The sequence below is a fragment of the Podarcis raffonei genome, chromosome 9 (genome assembly GCF_027172205.1).
Source record: "Podarcis raffonei isolate rPodRaf1 chromosome 9, rPodRaf1.pri, whole genome shotgun sequence".
NCBI lineage: Eukaryota > Metazoa > Chordata > Lepidosauria > Squamata > Lacertidae > Podarcis > Podarcis raffonei.
Window position 1 is genome coordinate 45188370 of NC_070610.1, and position 15275 is coordinate 45203644.

At 43.6% G+C, this 15275-nt stretch overlaps 1 protein-coding gene across 3 annotated transcripts in view; it reads right to left on the reverse strand.

The window, feature by feature from the left end:
* Positions 1-15275, reverse strand: part of ZNF330 (zinc finger protein 330) — a 32443-nt gene that overhangs the window by 15094 nt on the left and 2074 nt on the right. Inside the window, exon 1 of one of the 3 annotated variants that reach the window (XM_053403307.1) lies at positions 25-132. The exons of 1 other annotated variant lie outside the window; for it this stretch is intronic. The gene's annotated coding sequence lies outside the window, so the exon portion shown is untranslated. Of the gene's footprint in view, positions 1-24; positions 133-15275 lie in introns of those variants that run through there. One more of the 3 variants, XM_053403309.1, reaches the window with a different exon arrangement.

The following is a 15275-nucleotide window of genomic DNA, read 5'->3' on the forward strand; positions in this document are numbered from 1 at the left end:
TCCGGACTTTCCCCTCCCGCTCACCTAAAGTTGCTTCGCCGGCCGCTAGCGAGGCAGGAAGGCGAAAGCCGGTGTCCCAACTGCTTGCTCCGGGGGGGAACTCCTGCCTCGCCGCGGCGACTGAGCATGCCCGGCGGAGGGTGAGCATGCTCAGTGGGAGGCAGCCCGTGAAGCAACCTCGCCTTCATCTTGCCCTTAGTTGGGGAGGGATTCTCCTCCCCGTCTAGGTTCCCGGGGGGATTTACAAGCAGCAGAGACCTTGCAAACACTCAGCACGCCCAATGCGCCTTCCAACTGTCGCCCTCTTCCAGAACATCACCCCCCCTCGCCCGAACTCATTTATTCCTATTTTAAAAAAACCAATTATATGCACCGCTTAGCTGCAGTCGGGATGATGCGGGTTGGGGAAGAAAATAGCACGTCAGATCATAGCCACGTAGGCATTAGTCGGTGTCAAGGAAGGGGAACAGTTTCATGTTTACTCGGAAGGAGGCGCCGCTGTGCACAGTGGGGCTTACTCCGAGGTAGGCATGCATAGGCTGCGTTTTGTTCTTATCTTTCCAGACCAATACGATGATTTGTTCTGCTTTAAAGCAAACAATATTTTTTTAAATGGCCAGGTAGCCCAGTTTACTACTACTACTATACTACTGATTATCATCATCATCCCGATTGCGGGGTGTTGTAAAATGGGCAGGCAGGCCTGCTACTTTGCTTATAGTTCCGACTTCCCCAACCGGGTGCCCTCCAGATGTTTTGGATTCTAATTTACATCATCCATGCTCATTGGTCATGCTGATGAGTTGATGTAGTCCCAAATCTCTGGTGGTCACCAAGAAGGGGGAGACTGTTTTTTATGTTCATTTATTTATTGCATGTCCCACTTTTTTCTCCAAAGAGCTCAAGATGGTGTACTGAGGATGGTCCTCATCCTCACTTAACCCCAACAGCCCTGTGAGGTAGGTTAGGCCGAGAGGCAGTGACACCGCAGCGATCACTTTAACCCTTATATCCCAGGTCAGTAACAGATCATTGGGAGCATCTTGGTTGTTGCTGAGATTTGATGTTCATCTGACAACAACACAAATCCAAGCCTTATGGTGTTATCCATCCATAACTGTGGAATACTCACCAAATAGAAATTCAACAGGCACCTTCTGCTGCAACTTTTAAACACTTGCTGGAAACTTTTTATTCTGATAGGCCTATGCAGATAATTTACATATTTCCACAACAGTCAAAGCAATTAAATAAATTTTCTCAATCGATAAAGCATCCAGAATTATAGAAAGTTCACTTGCATGTATGTACTTCATATTAATTACTCTGCCGCTAAAGTAATCATTTTCAAAGAATTTAGAATTTATTTACAAAAACATGCATGGCAGAAGATAAAGAAAGAGCAGAGTTAGGAATGGAAACTGCAGCATGGCCAACAGGACAAGAAAAGGTAACCTCAAGAGAAGGATACACACGTGTGCATGGAATTGAAGATGCAGTCTGAGATAACTGAAATCCCTCTTTCTACTTGCTAAGCTTTGAGCTTCCTCCAGATACGATCTGTGTTTTTCTGAAGTTTTCTTCTTAAATGTGGGAAGTGAAAAAACACTTTTTTTTGGAATAAAGGAAAAAGAAAGCTGAGCTTCTTTGCATATAGATTTTGCCCCCGAGTGGTAATGCAGCAGTCACACCAAATGCACACAATATTATTTATAGATTATTTTATTTTTACACCAGTACTTAACCTGAGAAGTATTTCTACCATTGAATGTCATGTTTTCAAATCAAAGCTTGCTTACCTGCAGGTCAATGCCTGGCAGGGCAGACTGACCCTAATATAACTGGGTGATAATGCTGTATCCTTAATCCTTATCCCTGTAAATTCTCTCAAACATTTTTTAAAAAAATCTATTACAATCGTCTCAGTAAGCTTTAGGTTTGTTTGTTTGTTTAAAGGGGGGGACACAACTGTTCACCTCAACTGTAATGCTTTTTAACTAAGTTCACTTCTCCTTCTTTCTAAACAAAGCATGTTCCCATCTAAACAAAACCTATGATTATCTTCATTTACAGCAGTGCATCTTTCAGCATTCAGTAAGCTTGGGTCCAGGGAACTGCACTATAAAACAGGTGCTGACTACCTTACTAACTGACCTTTGAAGCAGCATCCATCAAATGTAATTTGCTTTTCAGCGAGTGACCTTAAAAGCTATGCCGCTATTTGACTGCGGTAAGGTCTCTTTGACCAAGGCATTTATCTGTTGGTCCAGGTACTGCAGCACAAAAGCAAATAGAGCAGAGAATCTCAGGCTACACATTTCTAAACAATTGGTGCCAATAGCATGTTTTACTTACTATACAGCAAAATGCACCCATTAAGTGGATGTAAGCAAATGAGAGTTGCCTGTGGAAACAGGGTTCTGACTGCAAATTCTCTTCAGGGCTGGGTCCTGCATAGAGGACCCAGAGGACCCTGTGCAGAGTCATATCATGCATTTAGGTTTCATATGCATTTAGGCACCAATCATTCGTTTAGTGATAAGCGGATGATAAGCTGCTCACCACTATCACTGTCTTATGTGCTTTTTATGTTGCTGACAGATTTTGACATAACGCAGTGATAACTGCAAGGTCACCACCTGTTTTCCAGCTACTGAGATATAGATCTTGGAGAAAAGAAAACCACAATCAACCTTCTTCAGCACACTTGGTACCAATTCACCATTTTTGGTGCAGTGACTCGTGTCTACAGATCGGGGTTAGTAGCCAAAATCCCAGCTTCAAGCCCTGGTTTCTCAAATAAGAGCGTGGGTGTGGGAAGGGTGAGACTCTGTCTGCCACTGTAGGTAGTGTGATATGTTGGTTAGAGTGCCCCTCCCAGAATGTTATTTATTTTCAACATAGTGTTGGACTAGAATCTGGAAGACCAAGGTTCAAATCCGTACTCTGCCATGATGCTCACTGGGTGACCTTAGGCCAGTCACTGTCTCTCAGCTTAATCTACCTCACGGATTAAAAGAGAGGGAAAACCAGGTATGGTTCCTCGAGCTCAGAGAAAAGGGTAGGATATAAATGCAGTTAAAAATAACAGAAGACAATACAATGGGTTTATATTCTGATTCAATATAAGGCTCTCAGGTGGGTGGGGTGGAAATAATATTATTACAGTGGTACCTCGGGTTACATACACTTCAGGTTACAGACGCTTCAGGTTACAAACTCCGCTAAACCAGAAATAGTGCTTCAGGTTAAGAACTTTGCTTCAGGATAAGAACAGAAATCCTGCTCCGGTGGCGCAGCGGCAGCAGGAGGCCCCATTAGCTAAAGTGGTGCTTCAGGTTAAGAACAGTTTCAGGTTAAGAACGGACCTCTGGAACGAATTAAGTACTTAACCCGAGGTACCACTGTACTAATAGTAAGCTATTACTATTGGCAATAGTGACATTGCCAAGTATATTTTCAACACCTATAAACATCAGTTTACAAATTAAAGGCACGATCCAGCCAATATTACAGACTTACCATGCAATCCTGTACATGTTTACTCAGAAGTAAGTACAGAATTGCAGTCTGTGGGTGGTTTGATGGGAGGCACTTAGGTGGCAATCCAATAGGTGCTTACTTGGGAGTAAACCTTACAGAAATCATGTTCCTAGTAAACATGCATAAGATTGTGCCATACAGCATATGCTCAACCTTCCCTGCAGGAACTTAAAAGTAAACCTTTTCAAGTTATCTACCAATAGAGAACTCATTCCCCAAGTGCTGTTCCTTATATAACCCAAAGGACACCATCCACACACAAGAGGGAAGTATCAGCAAGCTCCGCATATATACTTGAAGGGAGCAAAAAGCTGCAAAATCATTCCAGTCAGGATTGAGCACATTTAGTGGCCATGAAATACTTGTCAACTATTTGGTGGGAGGAAGAAAACTGGTGGCTAGGGGAAATGACATGGACAGAGCATAGTTTGCTTGCGAGAAGGCTGAACAGGAACACTGCATGCTGCAACATTTTGTTATAGGCTCACTAATAATTATATATTTCACCCGTTTTTCCCCTGGAGTTAGATACTAGTATGTTGCAATTTATAATAATTGTCTCTCAGATGAACACAGATTTAATTTGCTATTTCTCCAGATATTTTTTTTAAATCCGTCCTACGTCACTGTTGTACATAACATCTTTTCCCAATGAGATTTAACATAGTCTCCCTTCAGAAGATGGTTTTCAATCAAAATAAAAACAAACCCTCTGGAATTTCTCATATTTATTGATTGATCATCTTTTTTTTCAAATAGTGTAAACTGTGGTGGTGAAGAACCATTTAGAGTTTCATCACTGATGTGATTTCCTAGCCGCAAAAAATTGAAACCACAGGAGGTCCCAAACTTCTGCTTAAGTCATCTCAACCTCTCAAGGGGTCAGTGAGCAGCGAAACAGAGCAATTGATCCACTACTGCACCCAAAGTCCTGCTGACTTGCACCAGACAGGCTTGTAGGAGGTGGGTGTTTTGCTGTTTTAGTTTTCACTGTGCCAGCTCCAGCCTAGGAGCCTGAAGGGGGCAGAGGACTGGGGAGATGATTTGCAACATGAAAGGACACTCACTAACACCTCTCTGCCACCCCATAAATATGGTAAGTGCAAAAAACCCCACAAGAAATGAGACATTTAGAAGCAGGGGGGATGCCTCTCCCCTTTGGTAATTTTCAGATGCAATTTATTTTCTCATTAATTTATGGAGAATGTTTTGTTTTTTAAGGATCCCCACCCCACCCCCAGCACAGTACTGCATTTGTTACTATCTCTTTCATCTTCACGGCTTGGTAATATTTTAGTATAATTCTGCCAAATTAAAAATAGCTCCTTGAATGCAATGGGGTTACTTCTGAGTGAGCTGGAGAGGCCAGCCACGAAGAAACATTGCCAGCTTCTCCCATCTGAAGTGCAGGGAGACTGAGTGGTTGTATAACTCAGTGCAGTTGACTTAGTCCAAGTATTGTTATTGCTCCTGGAGGCTGATGAAATGACACAGCAATCTATCACTTAGAGTTTGATACAATATCTGTTGGATGACAAATATCATCTGCTTGACAAATAACATGTCTGAAGGTGGGCAAGAACTGGAATGACAAACCTCGCAACACTATGTGTGAGTTTTCTACTGTTTCTTAACATTAATCTCTGCTGCTCCAGTTTTTGTTCAGAATCTGTTTTATTGCATTTTGCTGCAGCGTAGACCTGATGCAGGGGGAGGGAACCTGTGGCTCTCTTGATGCTATTGGACTCCAGCTTCCATTAGATCTAGCAAGCATGGCCAGTGGTCAAGGATGATGGGAGTTGTAGTTCACGAAATCTGGAGGGTCACAGACTCCCCAATCCCCAAGTGCATGCTTCTAAAATAGTTTTGCTGTTCATGGCATTGCCAATGTATTTGAGATTTGGATCCCATGCAAAACTACCCATTTCCTGAAGTTTAAACTTCATTATTGCACATTATGATGCAGAATATCACACATAAATTACCGTATTTTTTGCTCTATAAGACTCACTTTTTCCCTCCTAAAAGGTAAGGGGAATTCTATGTGCATCTTATGGAGCGAATGCAGGCTGAGCAGCTATCCCAGAAGCCAGAACAGGAAGAGGGATCTCTGCTTTTGCTGCGCAGCAATCCCTCTTGCTGTTCTGAGATTCAGAATATTTTTTTTCTTGTTTTCCTCCTCCAAAAACTAGGTGCGTCTTATGTTATGGTGTGATGGTGCGTCTTATAGAGCAAAAAATATGGTATCATCACGAATGTCCAACCCTATGTCTACTAACTGCAGGGTTGAGAAATCCTTGGCCATCCAGATATTTCTGAGCTGCAGGTCCCATTATCCATGAATATTGGCCATGCTGGATGGAGCTGATAAGGGCTGGAGAGATGCATGGCATTTAGAAGACCGCAGGTTCCTCATTCGTGGTCTATTGAGAAGTGAGTCCCACTGAACCCAGTGGAGAATCAATGGGGTGCAGTGCCTAAAATTTTGGGCCAGGAAGACTCATGTTCAAATCAACACTCTATCATTGTGAGGTTGTTTAGGCCGAGAGTGAGCAGCTGCCGCATTGTTACTCCTTAACCCCTCTCTCTAAACTTGACCTACCTCACAGGATTGTTGTGAGAACATAATGGTGTGTGTGTGTGCAGGGGACGACGACACATACAGTGGTACCTCAGGTTACAGACGCTTCAGATTACATACGCTTCAGGTTACAGACTCCGCTAACCCAGAAATCTTACCTCGGGTTAAGAACTTTGCTTCAGGATGAAAACAGAAATCGTGCAGCGGCAGCGTGGTGGCAGCGGGAGGCCCCATTAGCTAAAGTGGTACCTCAGGTTAAGAACGGTTTCAGGTTAAGGACGGACCTCCAGAACGAATTAAGTTATTAACCCGAGGTACCATGGTATATGCCATCCTGAACTGCTTGGGGGTGGGGAGGCAGGACAGAATGTCATTAATAACCGTCAGGCAGGAAGGTAAACGACGTTTCCGTGCGCTCTGGTTTCCGTCACAGTGTCCCATTGCACTAAAAGCGGTTTAGTCATGCTGGCCACATGACACGGAAAGCTGTCTGTGGACAAACGCCGGCTGCCTCGGCCTGAAAGCGAGATGAACGCCACAACCCCATAGTCGCCTTTGACTGGACTTAGCTGTCCAGGGGTCCTTTACCTTTTTATTCCCTCTTCTTCACAACTAGCAAAGTTGCAGTATCCTGTCCTTTTTAGCATCTGACAATCCTACCTCAGCAGGGTCCCTGAGTGCATCCTTTACTTTCTCCCATCTGTCAGAATGGCTGCCATTCATTGCTATGAGAGTTCTGTTGTGGGGAATGGGGGAAAGAATACACAGAGAACAGTGCGTCCCTCCAGGATCCTTTGCAATGCACAAGCGATAAATTTGCTAATACCTATGTTTGCAGTGTGTACATGTGTGGCTTCATACATACAATACCGTTAAAGGACATTCAACGCCCGTTCTTTCCCCCAAAGAATTCTGGGCAGTGCAGTTTACCAGCCACAGAGTTACAATTCCCAATAATCCTTAACAAACTACCATGCCCAGAATTATTTGAGGGGGGAATGTGCTTTAAATGTATAGTGTGCACAAAGGTATCACACAGAGAAGAATCGCAAGAAATAAGAGCACTTTTTTAAATAAAGTGATTTAAGTCCAGCTCTAAATGTACTTATGACTCCATGTCTTTCTAACACTAATGCTGCAAGCAAGGGTTAGTGGGGAATTAACTAATGCAAACTGAAGGCAGGCAAATTGGAGGGATTTTGAAAAATGGCAGGCAGAGAATTAAAGTAATCCGAGAGCCCTATTATAGAACAACATCTCCCTCTAGTGGCTGGACCTCAGCATAACAAAGATTTTAACAAATAATAGAGACGTTCATCCTTCCAGGAATAGTATTCAAACTCAGCTTCATAGGATGGGCTGTATAATACAAATGAAGAGCGGTTTGATTTCAGTACAGAATTCTGCACTTAACAAAAAATGTATAAAATGTTGTTGCTATTAACACGGTCTGTTTTTATTCTAATTGTATGTAGCCTACCAGCCATGGGACCCTGCATTACAGTGGTACCTCGGGTTAAGTACTTAATTCGTTCCGGAGGTCCGTTCTTAACCTGAAACTGTTCTTAACCCGAAACACCACATTAGTTAATGGAGCCTCCCGCTGCTGCCATGCCACCGGAGCACAATTTCTGTTCTCATCCTGAAGCAAAGTTCTTAACCCGAGGTACTATTTCTGGGTTAGCGGAGTCTGTAACCTGAAGCGTATGTAACCCGAGGTACCACTGTACAAGCCTACTGAGTTCAATGGGACTAACTCCTAGGTGAGACTGCACAGGAGTGCAGCCCAAGTTTGGTTCAGGGGTTGGGGAACTTCTAACTCACAGGTGTATAATTAAGGCCTGGGACAGGCCCCACATTGACCCACGATGACATATCTCCCAAACTGCACCCACCCGCCTCACACCTGACACCCTTCTCCAAAGGAAAGATCTGGAGCTTAAAGCGAGGTCCCACTTACTCCTTTGCAAGCAGGGCTTGCTGGCAAGAGTCAATCAGATGATCGGTCCTGACAGCGAGCCCCACTGGGATTCCCCTTGAGGAATTTTGTCAGCAAGCCTTGTAATAGGATTTGATTTATGGCAGAAATTATTTTTTAATAATGCAAGACAGCAATGAAATGAACTAAAACTGTTCCATGAGCCTCTCGTGGGTTGCAGTCATACTGAAGTTTGTTCCATTTCCCTGACGTTTTCCTAACTGTTCATTTCTGCATAATATGTGATATAAAACCCACTTTCAGAAAGCTAATGAAATATAGCTCATGTATGTACATTTGTGTGTTATTTGATTACATGGGGGGGGACTGTTTGCAGCCCCCTTAATCTGGAAATTGCAGGAGTGAGGTGACTGAATTTGGGGTGCTATACTGGCATTCAGTTCTTCTCTGCTGCTTTCATGGAGGAATGAATCATGGGGGAACAGAAGAACCCACAGAAAGGTTGGGGGAATAGTGTCATTGTCCAAAGACATTCGTTGCCGTGCCACACAACACCCACTAGTGTAAATGAAATTTAGCATGACATGCCAGTGTAGTAGTTAAAAAGCCACAGTTCCACGGCACATCAGGTACTGTGGTGTGAAAGAAATGTTAGAAAACGGGACAGAAGTGCCAGCAATATAATTAGTAAAAATTAATGCAATCCTGACCACATCTGAATGCACCCAAGGTAAAAGCCAGTTCTGGAAATATAGCAGGTTCTAGTGCATGTGTAATGCTCATTTCCATGTTATTTGAAAATTGTTGGGTTTTTTCCCTGGGCACTAAACTTGTACTGTATTCCAACTATGTTTCTGGGAGCATTTTTTTTTTTTTTTGGTCATGCAAAGGTTATAATACAGAAACGAACAATTAGGGAAACATTGAGAAAATGGGGAGGGAGAATGCTGTTTGAATGCAGCCTTAGTATAGTCAGCTTCAATCACAAGGGATTGGTTTTGCTTCAGGGAGGGGGAAAAGGCCAACACAAAAAGGCATACTTGATTCTCCACCTAGTGAACCTTATGGTCAAGTGGGGATGATTGACCCTCTGCTGGAGCATGCAACTCTACGCCATCAAAAGATAAATGAATTGAAAAATGTGAATGCTCACCTCCTAGATCCATAAAAACCATGATCTTTTCACATGTTTAAAATAACCTTTGAAGTTTTACATGTGATCTGGGTGCATATTCTCTCTCCCCCCCCCCCCCAATTCTGATGGATGCTCACATAACAAACACATTCAAAAAAAGGTGGCATTAAAGATTTCTAGGAAGATGCAGAGTGAGTGACACATGGGGAGGGCGCTAATCTCTTTTTAATTCCTTGGTGCCTGCAACATGAATCATGGCAAGATTTTCCTCCTCGCTGCCTTCAGCATTAAATAATCTTTGGCATTAATTTCCCAGTTCTCTGAGAATTCTGTCTCCATGAGACTTCCCCTCTGCATGGCCTTGGCTGCTGGAAACTTCAAATTACTGCTTTCATTTCTCACACAGGCTGATGTGCGCAACTGATTGTAAAGCAGTCTTCGTTTTGATGTTCACATTGTGGTGGATAAAGATCTCGTTTCTTAACAAGATTCCATTCTCTAGGGGCATTTTCACAGTTGCTTTATTCCATAATGGGCTATTCTGCAGACCATGGAACAATTTTGCTTTCAAATTCAAAAATTTGAAATAAAAATGGGCATAACATAATTAAGGCCACTCACCTGGAACAGCGGGAAATTACCTCTGCTAATACTCTGTTGTGTTCCAGAGAGATTGATCAGTTATGGTTAGCTTGCTCCTCCTGTGAGTAGAGAATGGGTGCCTTTTAAATAATACTTTGGGCCTTTCCAGATGATTGGTTTAGAATATGACAAATGGGCTTATATTTCTGGAATGTCACAATTTTGCAGCACTCCTACTGCAATACATTGTTGGAGAAAATAGAGTTTCCCTGCACCCAGCTGGACTCATTGTGATTTTTAGTGTTGTCTATAATGTGATTGCATCAATGTCAGAGCCGTGTCTATGCCACAAGGTGCCACATCTCTTGTGATGTGACTCTAACTTCAGCCTGCAAAGCATTTTCTCACAGGTAGAGAAACCGACTAGGAACATTATGTCCATTGTCTGCTCCACACACATACAAACCACCCCTGAGATGAAGCTGTAAAGGAGTTTCTCCACACTTTGCATCAAGACTAGTCAATTTCACTCCCTACAAAGTCCCCCTTAGGCTGCAATCCTATATATATATATATTTAAAGGTAAAGGGACCCCTGACCATTAGGTCCAGTTGTGACCGACTCTGGGGTTGCGGCACTCATCTCGCTTTGTTGGCCGAGGGAGCCGGCGTACAGTTTCCGGGTCATGTGGCCAGCATGACTAAGCCACTTCTGGCGAACCAAAGCAGTGCACGGAAACGCCGTTTACCTTCCCGCTGGAGTGGTACCTATTTATCTACTTGCACTTTGACATACTTTCAAACTGCTAGGTTGGCAGGGAGTAAATTGGGCTCAATAGAACTGGCTTATGAGTAGACAGCCATGGTTAGAGGGTTGAATTTTGCCCTCCCACCCAACTACTTAACTGGGAGCAAGTCATGCAACCCTACATGTCTACTCAGCAGTAGGTCCCATCAAATTTAATCAGGGTTACATCTAGATAGGCAAGTATGAGATTGCAACTATACATTTAAATAGGTAGGTGCCATCTTTAACCAGGTATTCTTAGAGCAAATATACAGAGAAGCACATCTCCTGGTAAATGTTACACCTTAAAAAAAAAGTCTTTAGACAGACAGGAGTTCACCAGTCATTTCTATGTTTTACATTTTCCAAATTCACTATAACGAATTAATTGTTGTAATGAATTGTCCCATCCTGAGGACACCAAGTAATCACATTGCTTAGATAAGCTAGTGTGTAAAAACAGGAAGTTCCCTTTGGTTCTTTTCAATAAAAGCTTGCATGTTGAATTTCACTTGGTTGGCTGTGGCCCAGTGTTCCAGCATGAGAAGGAAAACTCTGATCCTAATCCTCTGCTGCCTTATACTGGATATCTTCGGGTGAAGAAAAGACTACGGACGAAACACTACACAAATCCAGAGTGGAGTCCCTAAGATGGTTGAACGGTGCCTTTTACGCCTCCTTCTGGCAACTCCTGCAGCCAAGCTGGTGCCCAAACTTATCGCTCTGCTTTCCTTTGGACCACAGCAAAGCTGAGACAGGGGTATTGTCGTCTGGGAGCCCAGGACTTCCATACACACTGCCCTTGCCTGTGCCTTGGGAAGGTCACTTTGGTGCTGCTAATGCACAGTTGGACTTCACCCCCGGAGGCACACTTCATTATCTCTTGAGACAGACAGATGGCAACAAGTTCAACTAAGTTTTATACAAACCCGCTGAAATTAAGACTTGGCTGGGGACTCAGCTATACAGCTGCAAATATAACGTTTTAAGCACACTATACAAATGCGACACGAGATGGCGATGTTTAGGTAATGGCAAATTCAATATATATTTTAAAACTTTTTTTAAAAAAAAGGCCCATTGATTTCAGCAGGCAGGTCTACTCTGAGTAATACTTAGTTGAATACCACCCACTGGTTCACACACACACACACACACACACACACACACACACACTTCATTTGCTGGAAGCTGTTTTGTGAGGGTTCTCCTTGGAATGTGGAATATAATTTTATGAAATAAATATTCTATATTTCTTTTACCTTGATGAAGAACAAATGTAAAATTTCAGGCTATATCTTTCCCCCAGCAGTTATCGGCAGGGATGGAAGAACTAAAAATAGTCAAGGGTTTTGCCTTTCCCCATTCTTCGTGAAAGACTCAGCTCCCACCAGTAGCTCTGGAGGCAGCTAAAGGACTATGACTCAGCTGCCTCCCACTGATGCTACTTCTTCACCCCCCACCCTCTGCTCAGAGATGACATATGAAAAGAAAAACTATTTCTCTCCACCTACTTTGGCTGTTGAGCTGTTCTACTTTCCTCTTTGTTGGCCATTGCATAAGAACTGTTCTTTCCATCTTCTTGAAACTTTGATAACAATACAGTGGGCTGTGTGTGTTTTAAAGCACTGCTCATAGTCTGTCCACAGTGGTCCATGCATTGGGGTAACCTCAAGACTTGATTACTGTAATATGTTTCATGTAGGGCTGCCCTTGTATCTGGTCTGGAAGCTGCAAGGGCCAGACGACTCACAGAAACAAAATGTCACTCCTCTACTGGCAAAATGTCACTCCTCTTCTGAGAGAGCTGTGCTGGTCTCCCAGTTTACTACCAGGCCAGGTTTGCAGCTCTTGTGTTAATGCGCAAAAGCCTACACAACTTGGGCCCAAATACCTTGAGGACTGCCTATCTCCTTGCACTCCACCTTGATCACCAAGATCCACTGATGGGGCTCTTCTTGTGCTTCCTCACACCCCTGAGGTTCACTTGGCTTCTGAAAGGGACCAAGACTTTCATGTGGCTGGCTCTGCTCTGTGGAACTCCCTGCCAATAGACGTTCAGCAGGAATCACCCTTGCCTTCTTTTAGATGTCTTCTCAAAATGATGTTATTCAGACAGGCCTTTGCAATGTGCATTTCTTTTTATTTATGCTTTTACTGGTGTTTTTATTGTAATTTTGTATGCTGTAGACCACCTTGCTGGGGTTTTTTTATGAAGGCGTGGCATATGAATATTTCAATAAATAATCCCAGTTTATTATTCCATTGCTTGGCCCATGGCTGAATTCCATCCAACCCGTGGCATCAGTTCACTCTGGTCACTTCCCCTTCTCCCCCACCCCACGTAGCCTTGTCCCCTGCCCATCTTCTCCTTGTCTCTTCCCCTCTTGTTGAGATGAGAGAATGGAAGCAAAGGAACCAAGACCTCCCTCATGCAGCACTTGAAATCCCACCAGCAGCACCAGATTTAGGGCGGTGTGGTTCCCCCCCACAGGGCACTGAGCCAAGGAATGTAAAACAACAACAACAAACCTATATTTATATGGGTACCTACTGAGAAGATTCATAAAAAAGCAACTGTACCAAATGGAATTGTGGTGAAAATAATAAATCTTTAGAGGGGGGCGCCAAATTTTGTCCTTGCCCAAGGCGCCATATTACCAAAGCCCATCACTGCCACCAGCAGGATCCACACCCATGCGGAGCTCACATGATTCAGTTGTGACGCTTCTCCAAAAGGTTTGGTGGAGGTGGCTGCAATTAAAACTGAAGTGCTTTGCTTTTTTGCTCTTCTGGAGAAAGAAGAAGAAGAAGAAGAAGAAGAAGAAGAAGAAGAAGAAGAAGAAGAAGAAGAAGAAGAAGAATAATTATTTATTATTTATACCCCGCCCATCTGGCTGGGCCTCCCCAGCCACTCTGGGCGGCTTCCATAAAAACCAAAAATACAGTAAAATATCACACGTTAAAAACTTCCCTGAACAGGGCTGCCTTAAGATGTCTTCTGAATGTCAAGTAGTTGTTTATCTCTTTGACATTTGCTGGAAGGGCGTTCCACAGGGCGGGGGCCACTACCGAGAAGGCCCTCTGCCTGGTTCCCTGTAGCTTTGCTTCTCGCAATGAGGGAACCGCCAGAAGGCCCTCGGCGCTGGACCTCAGCGTCCGGGCAGAATGATGGGGGTGGAGACGCTCCTTCAGGTATACTGGACCGAGGCCGTTTAGGGCTTTAAAGGACTTTTTGTCTTCTTTTATCTATTCCAATCAATACATTTGATTGTTGTTGTTCTTCTACTACTACTTCCTCTTCCTCTTCCTGCTGTTCTGCTTCCATATTTTAGAAATGCATGACCTGCATGAATATCTGGGCAGATAAAGGAGACCAAGCTATATACATGCACACAAAGAGGGATGTTATCTCTTCCATTGTGTCATTGGTGTTCTCTGTGGCCTGTGGATAGCCAGATCAAAGAAGGCTGAATCAGAATCTCAAGCCCAAAGAACATAATGGAAAAATAGAGTGGACAGTCAGCAACTATAGTACAGTAATTGTCAATGGTGAGGATGTGGCTAGGCTAGGGCTGGAGAAGGAGCAGGAGTTTTGGATTCAGGCCAAAGATTATCTCACAGCTGTGTATAATAGAATAGTGGCAGTTAATGGAGTTCTTCACGACCAGTCCTAGTTGTATAAGGATTCCCTGGGATTTTACTGAGATCAGAGGTATAATCTTCATTATTTACTCCTGCATTCCTGAACTGAGCCTTGACAATTCAAAAATTTCCAGGGCTGAATCTGGGGCTGAAATTAAGCACTGGTAAGAGCCATGAAGTTACTAGAAGCAGAGAGCAAAGAAAGGTGGACAAGGATACCACATCATAACATTTATATTATCATCATATATACAATGCGAGTATTATGAGAAGGGTGACAAGAGATTTATTGTAATGGTTCAACATACATACGAAGAGGCTTGATAACGTGGGTTGTTGTGGCCATCTAAAAAAATGAAACATAAACTAATAAAGTGGCATATCTACTCAAAATTAAGTCCCACTGCTTACTTGCCAGTAAATGTGTACAAGACTGCAGTCTTGGTGGCTATGGGAGGCAGTCAGAGGTTGCCTCAACACTAACAGGATGTGCGGCTGGATCTCACTGTTTCACCAGCTTTTTCTTCTTCCCCCTTTTCTGCCATGGATTAGACTAACCCTACACTCCTTATGTTCCTGCTTGTTGAGTAGCTTCTGATAGGAAAAGATGCAAGTATGTGCCTAACCTTGTTGCTGTAGGGAGGGAAACAAGTCTTTAAAACTTGAGCTTGGAAAGTGGATCAGCTGCAGACATGGTTTTGTAGCCACCTACAGTCCTTGACTAACAGCAGAAATCCCATGCTGTGCCTATGAATACACACGAGGAAACCTTGGCTGTGGCTCCCAGAGGGCTGATTCACACATGCATCACTGGATGACTCACTGTTTGGTGAGTCACACAGCTGTATGTGTGATTTGCTGCATTGAAGACCCTTGCACTGAAGGTGATGGCAAGATACAGGAAAGCTGATGTACGAGATGCGATGGCTGTTCCAGACATGTAACTCATTGCCCCGGGCTGTCCACGTGCACCTGCTCCCCCCCCCCGGATTTCTTTGTGTCCTTCTCTCTGCAAGCTTTGCAAACAAGTGCAAAGAGCAGTACAGTGTTACCTCGGGTTACAT